Source organism: Leptinotarsa decemlineata, unplaced genomic scaffold, assembly GCF_025532065.1.
Source record: "Leptinotarsa decemlineata unplaced genomic scaffold, Ldec_3_MD MMD2_tig00000251_RagTag_RagTag, whole genome shotgun sequence".
Classification (NCBI taxonomy): domain Eukaryota; kingdom Metazoa; phylum Arthropoda; class Insecta; order Coleoptera; family Chrysomelidae; genus Leptinotarsa; species Leptinotarsa decemlineata.
The window spans coordinates 2,515,238-2,526,877 of NW_027412547.1; positions in this window are offsets into that span (position 1 = coordinate 2,515,238).

An 11,640-nucleotide genomic window follows, 5' to 3' on the forward strand; every position below is an offset into this window, starting at 1 on the left:
ATGTGCCGTCCGGCATACCTGACGCAGGCTGGAACTGCTTTACAATTGCGTTGCGTGTGACCGAACTTTTGGCATCTGTAACATTGCCCTGCTTGGTTTCTCGGCTTCTGTGTTTAGGGGCTTACACGCACGCGGGATACGGAAAGGATATCAAATCCTTTGCCCTGGAATTCGGATTTGATGGACTCCGGGACCCCGCGAAAAACTACTCTGAGTGGTTTTTCGCTTTTCATTGTAAAGGTTTGGTAGAGTATTATCTCTTGATCGAGGATCCGAGTAATTCTTCTATAATCATCTGTATTTTCAAGATGGACTTTAATTCCATCTCTTGTGTTCACCGCCCGCAATATGGAGATGTTTTGCGCACAGCAATCGTGTTAAAAAAGCTTTCCACTTTTCTTTTGCGAGGATGGTTATAGGTGGAGGCTTATCAGCTTTTTGTGTGTTTCTGCCCGGTCATTTTTCTGTTTGATTTGTTGAGCCGTTTCTGGCTCTTTTTTCCTCTTTTTTGGGACCTTTGCCGCTTGGCTTTCGTCGCCCGACATAATATCGTCGCTGTCCAGATCGCTGATGTTAGAGTCGGAGTCGATAAGACGATGAATTAGAGGTTTTTTGTTTCTCAAATTCAAGTCCATTCTCTTCGCAAAAAATTCATATGCTTTCACTAGTTCGGTACTACTTATTTCATAGTATTGTATAATAGTTGATATTATAGCCGACTTGCTTCTTTTGTCTTTTTACGAACTTTCGTAAAATTGAAAATCGTTTCTATAACTTGTTTCATCTCGAAAGATAGATGCTACAATTAGTCAACTTGTCAACTTGACAGCTGTCTGACATACAATGCAATAAGCACTAAGTTTAATGCAAATATGAGGCACTGGACCACAGAACAATTAACCTGTACATACTAGTTCAAAGAAAACGATTGTTAGAATGGGCATCATTAAAAGACGACAAAAAAACAATAGCCCGTTAGGCTACAGAGTTCCTTTGGAAACTGGGAGAAATAGACAGGTCTGAGAGCTCCCAACAACTTCAATTATTTTTCACAGTGCTCGTGAATCATACCCATGAAAAATATAAGTGGCTGACCAGGTTTCCTATCAACGGTGACATTGTTTCAAAAAGAATATTTTGAATCCATCAATTATTTCTCATTGATGAATATATACTATTGGTCTTGATAGCTCATTTGGAAAGTACATAAAATACATTTTTAGCATCTTCGCCTTGATATGGAAACACAGGTTTTGTCTTCAATTTGTATTCAGTTTCGTTAAATTTCACTTATTTCCTTGTTGGTGGAAAATAAGCCAATGGATTATTATTGTTAGAAAATAATTATGGAGGTAGCTCGATAGATGGTTTGAAAGTATTTATCTTTTGTAATTAATTTAGTGATGTGGTAGATAAGTTACTCAATGAATTATGAGATTTCATAGAAACGAGTCACGAATAGTTGAATGAGAAATTAAAAAAAATCCCGTGACGCAAAAACTCAGTGATGTTAAGTTGAAACTGTATTTTGTAATGGAACCGCTATTGCCAGCTCGAAAAAATGTTTTGTTTCAAAGTGAACAATAATATGTTTTTTTTGAAATCAATCAAAAGAAATGAATACATACACATACTCTTGAAAGAGACCTATTTTGTAGGTTTTGAAAACGACAGAAGAATTTTTAACGAAACACTCGAGACCAAATAAACCCAGCTTCTTAACGAAACTGATTACTTTGTATGGTGAGTGGTCTTTCAGATCAGATGGTAAGAGTACGTCTCTGCCGAACTCTAAAAATCTGATACAGTCCCCAGCGGGGCAGACACAAAGTATGTGCTCTGCTGTTTCATCATTTCCCAAACAGAGGCGACTCACACTGTCTACTGACAGTAGAAGTCTCTGAATATGATGATTCAAATGACAGTTACCTGTAAGAAGGCCAGTTAGAAATGATAGTTCATCCCCAGTGTAGTACAACAACTATTTGCTATCACTATTCGAAGTCCATAAATCTTTGGCGAAGTTCAATCTTTGGCAAAGCAAGCAGCTTCATTCTGGTCCGATGAAGCTGCTTGCGGCGCCCTCCTTTCCAAGAATCGCCTTTTATAATGTCTACCGCAGTATTAAACGAAATGTCAGATATAAAATCCTGCAGATCACGGCCAAAAAAACCTAGAAATAGTTCTCAAACAAACATAATATTTCTTTCAACAAACTACCAGAACCAATATTTGCATGACACCCTTCCCATACATCAGTGGTGAGTAGAATGGTTAGATAATTATTTAGGTACTGTATTTTGGTCTATCGATATCCAACAGGTGCCGTCAAATCTCCGAAAGCTTCCTCTTATGATATCCATTCCCGAATTCCTGTTACATGTACCAGTTAGCAGAAATCTTCAGTTAAAGGTTTGTATATTCTTTTGGACTCAATATTGATTGCTTCCTGTAATCTATTAACTCACAGTTGCATAAAATCATGACGATCTATCTCTGTCCCTCTGTTGCATTACTAAAAGACAAGGTCGTCGTTATAAAACCTTATTTCAGATATCTTCTTCGAAAAATAGTTCAAAAAATTATTCTTAATCAGTTTGTCAATATGTTCCTCAAATGGTTCCGTCATGAAGATTTTATAATGTTTTTTTTGTTATTGATGATCTATTTTCTGATCTGGTCTTCTGCAAATAATTTTGGTACCCAATTAGCTAGTTCAGGGTGATATATGGAGTTAGTGTATCAGTTTTTCCATAACCTATGATTTCTCTGAGTATTTTGGCAGCACTCAGTATATGTACGTATGTACTTCATTCATCATGCATATAAATGTAATTTGGAAGCCACAGTACTCCCTACTGATATATGCTTCGAAAAACGATTTGGATTATGAACGCATGGATTGAAGGAACAAATACCAAAAACTACTGATTTATTTAAATCAATTGAACACAGTCGAAGAATTGAGAACTGATTTTCTGTTGTCATGATATGCGTCATGTGTGTTGTCATGATGTCCTCAAAAACATCTAAAGGTGTCATATCAGATGATCTATTTGTCTCTTTTAACCGATCACGTTCGCCTATCTACCGAACTGAAACATTGCCAAACCCGAATGAGGTTTCAACTGACATTAGGTTTCACCAAGCTGAGACATATCTTCATCACCATGTGCTGGTTTGGCTGGTGGCCAGATGACAAGTATCCAAACCAGTGGATAAGCAAACGTGGTCCCTAAGAATGACCCTCTGCATTACCTGATAAGACATCCTCATATTTTTGTAAGGAATGCTGAAAAGTGAAGTTTACGTTACGTAGCCATAGTCTACACCAGAGCTCATGGTTACAATACGAAGTGCTCCTAACGAAATTACCCCAGAAACATTGCATGATGAACTTGTGAACCGACACCATCATTGTCAGGAAGTAAAAGGTCACCAATTTGACTGAAATGAGTTGTTAGTCCAGTTAACATAGTTCACATTGTGTGTTATAGTTCATATTTCTCCCGTTATTACCAAACAGGCAAATATTTGCATTTTGCTCATTATTATAACAGCAGTCGTCGCACCACCTTTTACTTGTGCCTTCGTCTGTCTACAATTAGGTTTTCGAAAAATTGTAGATCATGGTTTACTCATAACAATTTTTTTGCGAATGAAATTCAAAAACGTTACTGATTTCCTGTTATATCTGGTGAAATGCGTAATCTATTTTGCCTGAAAAATACTGGTTTCTATAGTAGAAACAGTATATAAAAGTATAGCGTGGGCCTCAAACCTCATTTCACATAACTGCCTGGATAGTAGTAGAGTTGGTGTGAGACTTCTTACTCAATAGATAATGGTTTACTCATAACAATTTTTTTTTGCGAATGAAATTCAAAAACGTTATTGATTTCCTGTTATATCTGGTGAAATGCGTAATCTATTTTGCCTGAAAAATACTGGTTTCTATAGTAGAAACAGTATATAAAAGTATAGCGTGGGCCTCAAACCTCATTTCACATAACTGCCTGGATAGTAGTAGAGTTGGTGTGAGACTTCTTACTCAATAGATAATGGTTCACTCATAACAATTTTTTTTGCGAATGAAATTCAAAAACGTTACTGATTTCCTGTTATATCTTGTGAAATGCGTAATCTATTTTGCCTGAAAAATACTGGTTTCTATAGTAGAAACAGTATATAAAAGTATAGCGTGGGCCTCAAACCTCATTTCACATAACTGCCTGGATAGTAGTAGAGTTGGTGTGAGACTTCTTACTCAATAGATAATGGTTTACTCATAACAATTTTTTTTGCGAATGAAATTCAAAAACGTTACTGATTTCCTGTTATATCTGGTGAAATGCGTAATCTATTTTGCCTGAAAAATACTGGTTTCTATAGTAGAAACAGTATATAAAAGTATAGCGTGGGCCTCAAACCTCATTTCACATAACTGCCTGGATAGTAGTAGAGTTGGTGTGAGACTTCTTACTCAATAGATAATGGTTCACTCATAACAATTTTTTTTGCGAATGAAATTCAAAAACGTTACTGATTTCCTGTTATATCTTGTGAAATGCGTAATCTATTTTGCCTGAAAAATACTGGTTTCTATAGTAGAAACAGTATATAAAAGTATAGCGTGGGCCTCAAACCTCACTTCACATAACTGCCTGGATAGTAGTAGAGTTGGTGTGAGACTTCTTACTCAATAGATAATGGTTTACTCATAACAATTTTTTTTTGCGAATGAAATTCAAAAACGTTACTGATTTCCTGTTATATCTGGTGAAATGCGTAATCTATTTTGCCTGAAAAATACTGGTTTCTATAGTAGAAACAGTATATAAAAGTATAGCGTGGGCCTCAAACCTCATTTCACATAACTGCCTGGATAGTAGTAGAGTTGGTGTGAGACTTCTTACTCAATAGATAATGGTTTACTCATAACAATTTTTTTTTGCGAATGAAATTCAAAAACGTTACTGATTTCCTGTTATATCTGGTGAAATGCGTAATCTATTTTGCCTGAAAAATACTGGTTTCTATAGTAGAAACAGTATATAAAAGTATAGCGTGGGCCTCAAACCTCATTTCACATAACTGCCTGGATAGTAGTAGAGTTGGTGTGAGACTTCTTACTCAATAGATAATGGTTTACTCATAACAATTTTTTTTGCGAATGAAATTCAAAAACGTTACTGATTTCCTGTTATATTTGGTGAAATGCATAATCTATTTTGCCTGAAAAATACTGGTTTCTATAGTATTAACAGTATATAAAAGTATAGCGTGGGCCTCAGACCTCATTTCACATAACCGTCTGGATATTTGAAAGATTGATTCGATAAAATGCTGATAATATTCCATGCTGACTGGTTTTTGAGTATTGGTACATATCCTTAAAGTAGTGTCCTACTCCTAAGTGCCATTTCCTAAGTCCTTGACGCGCCAGAGTTTTTGCCGGTCAGATCCATAGTTTCTTGAATAATAATTATTTAACATCAAGCCATATTCATAGTAATGAATACTATTCTATAAAAATATATTGGGTTCTGCTTTTTAAATATGATTCAATCCATTTTAACATAACATCAATCATACCGACTTCAGCAAATCTCCGAAGTAATGTTTTATAATTTTGTCAAAAGCTTTGCTGAAATCTGTATAAATAATGTCAACTTGAATTTTTCCATCCAGATCATCATGTGAAAATTCAGAGCAACAAAACAGATTCGATTCAAGAGACCGATTAAAAAAAACATGTTGCTCAGGGATGATGATGTTTTTCAACGGAATGAAATATATATTTGTAAATTAGTAGTCCAAATAGTTTTGGTATTACTGATATTTTGCTTATAGGACGATAATTTTCTACATTATCTTCACGTCCGTTTTTAAAGAAGGGTATTACTCTGATTACTTTCCAACTGACAAGAAAATATCCACAACGAAGAGATATATTAAAAAGAATTGTTAGAGGTGTACACCTAAATGAAGTATGAGGAAACCTTGTTCGACTTCCTTTTTGCTTGAAATAATTTGTAATAAATTAGAATTATTATCCGTTTCAGTGAATTGGTCTTAAGAAAATGTATTTGGTTCATCAACCAAAACGCTCTTGAAAATTTTTGAAAATAAATTTGCTCATGACCATTTTTTGCTTCATGATTATTCAATTGCATTTTGTGGGGAATCTTACTGACCGAATGCCTTCCGATTGATGAAATTGTAAGAAATCATTGATGAATATGTATATGATATAACGATATGATTTGATTAAAATAAGATGAAGTGGGATAATGTATCCAAATTACGAGAATGAAATAGATGAAAGAGACGTAATATCACCTATTCATTTTGAGAAATAACTTTCATAATAATAATAATATAATAATAATAATAATAGCTTTCATTACTCAACAGTTAAAAACCATTTACAGAGTTAACTGAGTATGTTGAAGAAAGTAATATCAATCCTTATGATTACAAAGTTACAATTTGAGAAAATGAATAAATATTATAATATAATAAAATACAAAAAAACAATACCAGAAAATTGTAAATTCTCCATGAAATAGTGAGATGAAGTGTCAACAATATATTCTATGGAATCAAAATTGCTATCAAACAAATTTTGAAATTAAATTGAAATTATTGCAAATGCTAAAAATAGGTGACTTGAGATACAAATTGGTTCTGGCCAGTCGGCTGTAAGAAGTTTTTGTACTTCTAGTTCTGAAATGAGCCACTCAGAAATTTATAAAAGATAACCCCTCTATAGCAGTAATTTATACAGAAAAATTATTCCAGCAAGTTTTCTGCGTAATTCAAGACTTTCAATATTGAATGATTCGAAGTAAATAAACTTTAGGAAACAACGTTGAACTTTTTCAATAAATGTATTATAGCAATTGTAGAATGGAGACCATAGAACAGAGCCATATTCTTATTTCGACCTTGCGTAGGCTACATAAAGAGTCGAAGTTTGAAAAAGATCTACAATTGCGGACTATGAAGCCATAAACTCTCAATGCTTCACTTACTTCCAATCTAATATACACAAAGATCTTCAACTGAGTTACTTCGTGACAGTGGAATGGTATCTACTCGATAATTATTGTTCTCGATGACTGACATTTTCCTACTCTAAGACACTACTTCACATTTGGATGCATTGATATATAGTTTGTTTTCTTCACACCAAGTCTGTATATTTTCTAACTGTCGTTACAATGTATTATATTCTTCGATAGTTTCGACAGGGAAATACATTTTCAAATCATCTGCAGAAAATAACTTATTACAATCGACATAATCACTGAGGTCATTAATAAATAATGAGAACAGAAGTGGTCCGAGATTCGACCCCTGAGGTACTCCAGAATAAAAAGAATCATATCCGTTATAAGATACAAATTGTTCGCGTTGAAGTAAGTAGGATTTAATGGAAAGTACTGCTGACGCTATATAGTGAATTGAATATCATTTTACGAGGTATTTTTGATTTTGTCACACTTTGTGTAGTAAAAATATTGAATGGTGACTATATCGTGGAATGTTAAACACTTTTCAAATGTTGTCTTACCATTTTCCAAAAAACTAATAAAAACTTGTTCTACGTCAAGCCAAAGTAAAGCAGTTCACTTGATAAGTGATATCATCACCATGTCTGTTGATATTCTGAAATAAATATGACATGAATTGGATATCTATTCTACTGAGCATCATACCATCGACTCGAAAATGGACTACTTCAAAAATAATCATATAATAAGGAATAATCTTGAGAATCATAGATGATACATTTTATGAAAAGATGGAGATTATTGATTCGAGTTCATCAAGGCGATTTCTCAAACTCTACGGAACCCAAGAGAGAGCATCTTGAATCAACGGCAACATCTGAGATTAGAAATTCATCACTCTTCTGTTCAAAGCTCAGAGAAAGGCCATTAACAAATCGCCCCAAACAATACCAACACTCTGTACAATCACGGCATATTTATAGCGAGCAAAAATGAATACATTCGAATAAAATAAACAATACAAAAGTGAAAGAGCGCAACTTTATCGAAAGTGGTGAGTCACGAGCAGTTGCCATCAGGATTCGCCGTATTTCAATGGGTCTAACCTACATTCAAGGAGATTCAGTGCCATAAAAATTAATTCAAGATTTGGGGTTCCACCTACACACGCTCTCATATACATGAGTTGTGAATTAGTGGTCCGTTACTTCGGAGGACCATTACTTTTCCGCTTTCACGGAATATAATGTGGGTAATTTGTACCAACAGTTTATTTCTTTGGTACGGCAAAATCTGAAAGAAAGAACCCGATTAGGTTAATTAATCTAGGAAGGGAAATTAAAAGTGGAATTGAAAATTGAGTTTATCGCAAGGTTATTAGTAGATTTTTGTCAATGTGACTTTATAGTTGAACTAGTTGTTGCCCGCGGCTTTGCCCGCGTAGAATTTGATTTGTCAGACAGACCCTGACAGACCATTTCAAGCAAATAGTTACAATATTCTTCATCAACCCAAAACTTCAGGTTTCCAACTTCAAAGCTGACGAAATTCAATACAATCTTTGAAACCTTATTTTTACCCCTTGGGGATGGTAATTCCTGGTTCCCCTTCTTGATGCTTACTCGAGCCATACAAAGAACCTACCTGCTGGTAGGTTCTTTGTATAATGCGTATAATGCTACGAGGGTAGCATTATATGCATCTCCCCTGAATAACCATCAGTATGCTTATCAAACCGGCAAATCGACAGATTTAGCATTAAACAACCTCGTTGAGAAAATCTCCCATCCCTTGACAACAAGGAGATTGCGGTTGCTGTATTTCTTTATATTGAAGGAGAATTTAACAATGCACTACCTAAATCTATAGGATTGTCTCTGGCTAGAAAGGATATAGCATCGACTATAACTGCCTGGATCTATGCCATGCTGGTAAACAGAACTGCAAGTACGACTCTTCAAGGCGAGGCCATTAGATTCAGGGTCACCAGGGGCTGCCCTCAAGGTGGGGTACTATCTTCCCTTCTGTGGCCGCTCCTGATGGATAGTCTGCTTGATGCCCTCGACAGAAGAAAAGTTGATTTGCAAGCTTATGTAGATGACCTTGTTATCCTGGCAAGGTCCACGTCGGGAAGGGTAGCTTTTAATATCCTCCAAAGCGCGTTGGAGGTTGTTCACAGTTGATGCCTGAGGGAGCAGATGTCTGTCAACCCCAGCAAAACTGTCTTAATCCCCTTCACCAAAAGGAGAACATTGGACGATCTAACGCCACTTTCCCTCAATGGTGAAGTCATTCCATTTGGAACGGAGGTGGAATATCTTGGCATTCCCCTTGATAAAAGACTCTGAAACGCTCACTTGGAAAAAGTTTTACACAAAGCTAGACTGTCTCTATATGAAGGATTTGTGGTAAAACTTTAGGTCCCAAACAAATTCACTGGATTTATGTGATAATTATTAGACCAATGATCACTTATGGTGCAATTCCCTGGTGGCCGGAAACTTCACAGAAAACGGCCCCAGCGAAGCTCTCTGGTTCACAGAGACATGCTTGTCTGGCTATCAGTGGTGCCATCAGTACCACACCGTCAGCGGCCATGGAGATCCTTCTAGGTTTACCGCCTCTCCACATTTTTCTGGAGAGGCTGGATGGACTGCATACAGACTTGTGCAAATTGCCAATTGCACAAATCAATTTAATGCAACAGACTGTTGATTGACACTAGAATTCACAGCATTCTGGAAATGACCTCTGACTGTATGCCTCCAACTGACAACTACGAACTGTCTTATAAAGTACTATTCCCGAGTAGAGAGGACTGGATCCTCTAGGAGAAGGAGAAAGGAAGCAGATAGTTGTTGGTTCGCAGATGAATCAAAAACATCTTCCGGTTCTGGTGCAGATGTTTTTAGTCGCAGATCTAGGATAGAGATATCTACCTGCCTAGGAACTTATGCGACTGTATTTCAAGCGGAAATTTACGCTATTGAATTGTGTGCGGAGAGATTGGATAAATCCAAACCCACTCACAAGTCCATAAGCTCTTGGCATCACTTTAGGCTTTGCCAAACAAACTTTGAACACCTGGATGGCAAGAAGATTTATTGACTTCTGGCAGAATCTTCCAGGATTGGCTTACTCCAAGGCGTTTGGCCTTCTTTCAGGTCACTGTCATTTGAATCATCATATGCAGAGACTTGGACTGTTGGAAGACAGTGTGTGTCGCCTCTGTTTGGAAAATAACGAAACAGCAGAGCATATACTTTGTGCCTGCCTCGCTGGGGACCGAATCAGGTCCTAAGATTTCTTAGAGTTCTTAGAAGCTGGGTTTATTTTGCCGAGTGTGAATAGGAGTGAGCCACAATAAACCCTTGCGGGTTGCGGTGATGTGATGAATAGCTCCTAGAATCGAATTATGTTAACTATAAAGGAATTTGCAAAACTAACACAACCGTCAACGACGTCTGCCCGCATTCGGGTCGCGTTCTCGCTGATGGCGCTTCATTACCCCCACGCATCGTCCCCCGTCGTCTTACAGTAGACGCGACGCGTAATGGCCTACTGCATTGCGTCAAGTAAATCTTTAAGATTCGTTCAAATTACTTTGTGTAAAAGACAAACTTTAGACTGAACGAAAATCATTTTTTGTGGAGAAAAATACAAATTTCACTTATAATCTGAAAAATATGAAAATTATAATGGAGAACTTTATGCAGGTGTAGAAAAGGCAAACTTTTCAGTTCACCCCGATAAGTTACTGCATAAAATCAAAGAAAAATGTTCCATTTATCAGTAACTTGTCGAATTTAACAATATTGACTATAAAAAAAAGCTAAAAAATAATACAATACGTATCTCAACGTTTCGGAGGCCAAAATCTGCCTCCGTCTTCAGAAATGGGTGAAAAATTTCAAATATATATGCAGTTATTCCTTTGCTGATTAATTATTTCTCAACTACTTCGACAAAACTTCTTTGACATCTATTCAGCAGGATTATGAATCATGTACATCTCAAATACATAAAATGGATATACCTAATAAATACTATGAGTAAAATCGAAGGGCTATAGAATTCTAATGGTTTTAGTGTGTTGTTTCAAATTAAAAATATATTGATACGCGAATGGTAACAACAGTTAACAGTATTCATTTCAGAAATGGATTGGGTTCCTTTATATATAACTTTTCAAGGCTGTTTTGAATTTTCTCATACCATTTATAGTTTTCAGATAGAAGGTTGAAAAATATTGTCCATAATAAAAGAAACTTTTTGGAAATGGGTTTTTCTGAAAAGTGGAATTTTCAATGTTGTGACTATATACACTAGACCTTGTTAAATCATTTTTCAGTTTTTTTTTTAATTTACCTATATAATGCTTCTGTGAATATTTAAGGAATTTATATTCATTATCGGTATATTGTTATAGAGTAACATGGCTGAAAATCGCAAATAATTTTCACTGAAAAATATTGAGCAATTTTTACAGGGTCAAGAATATTATTAAAGGCGCTACCCCGTGCTGTAATGCAGTAACTTAGGACAGATTCAGCCAAACTGTATTACAGAGTTATCAAATCATTTTTGGATACGATGTCCCTCAGATTCTAAAATGTATTCA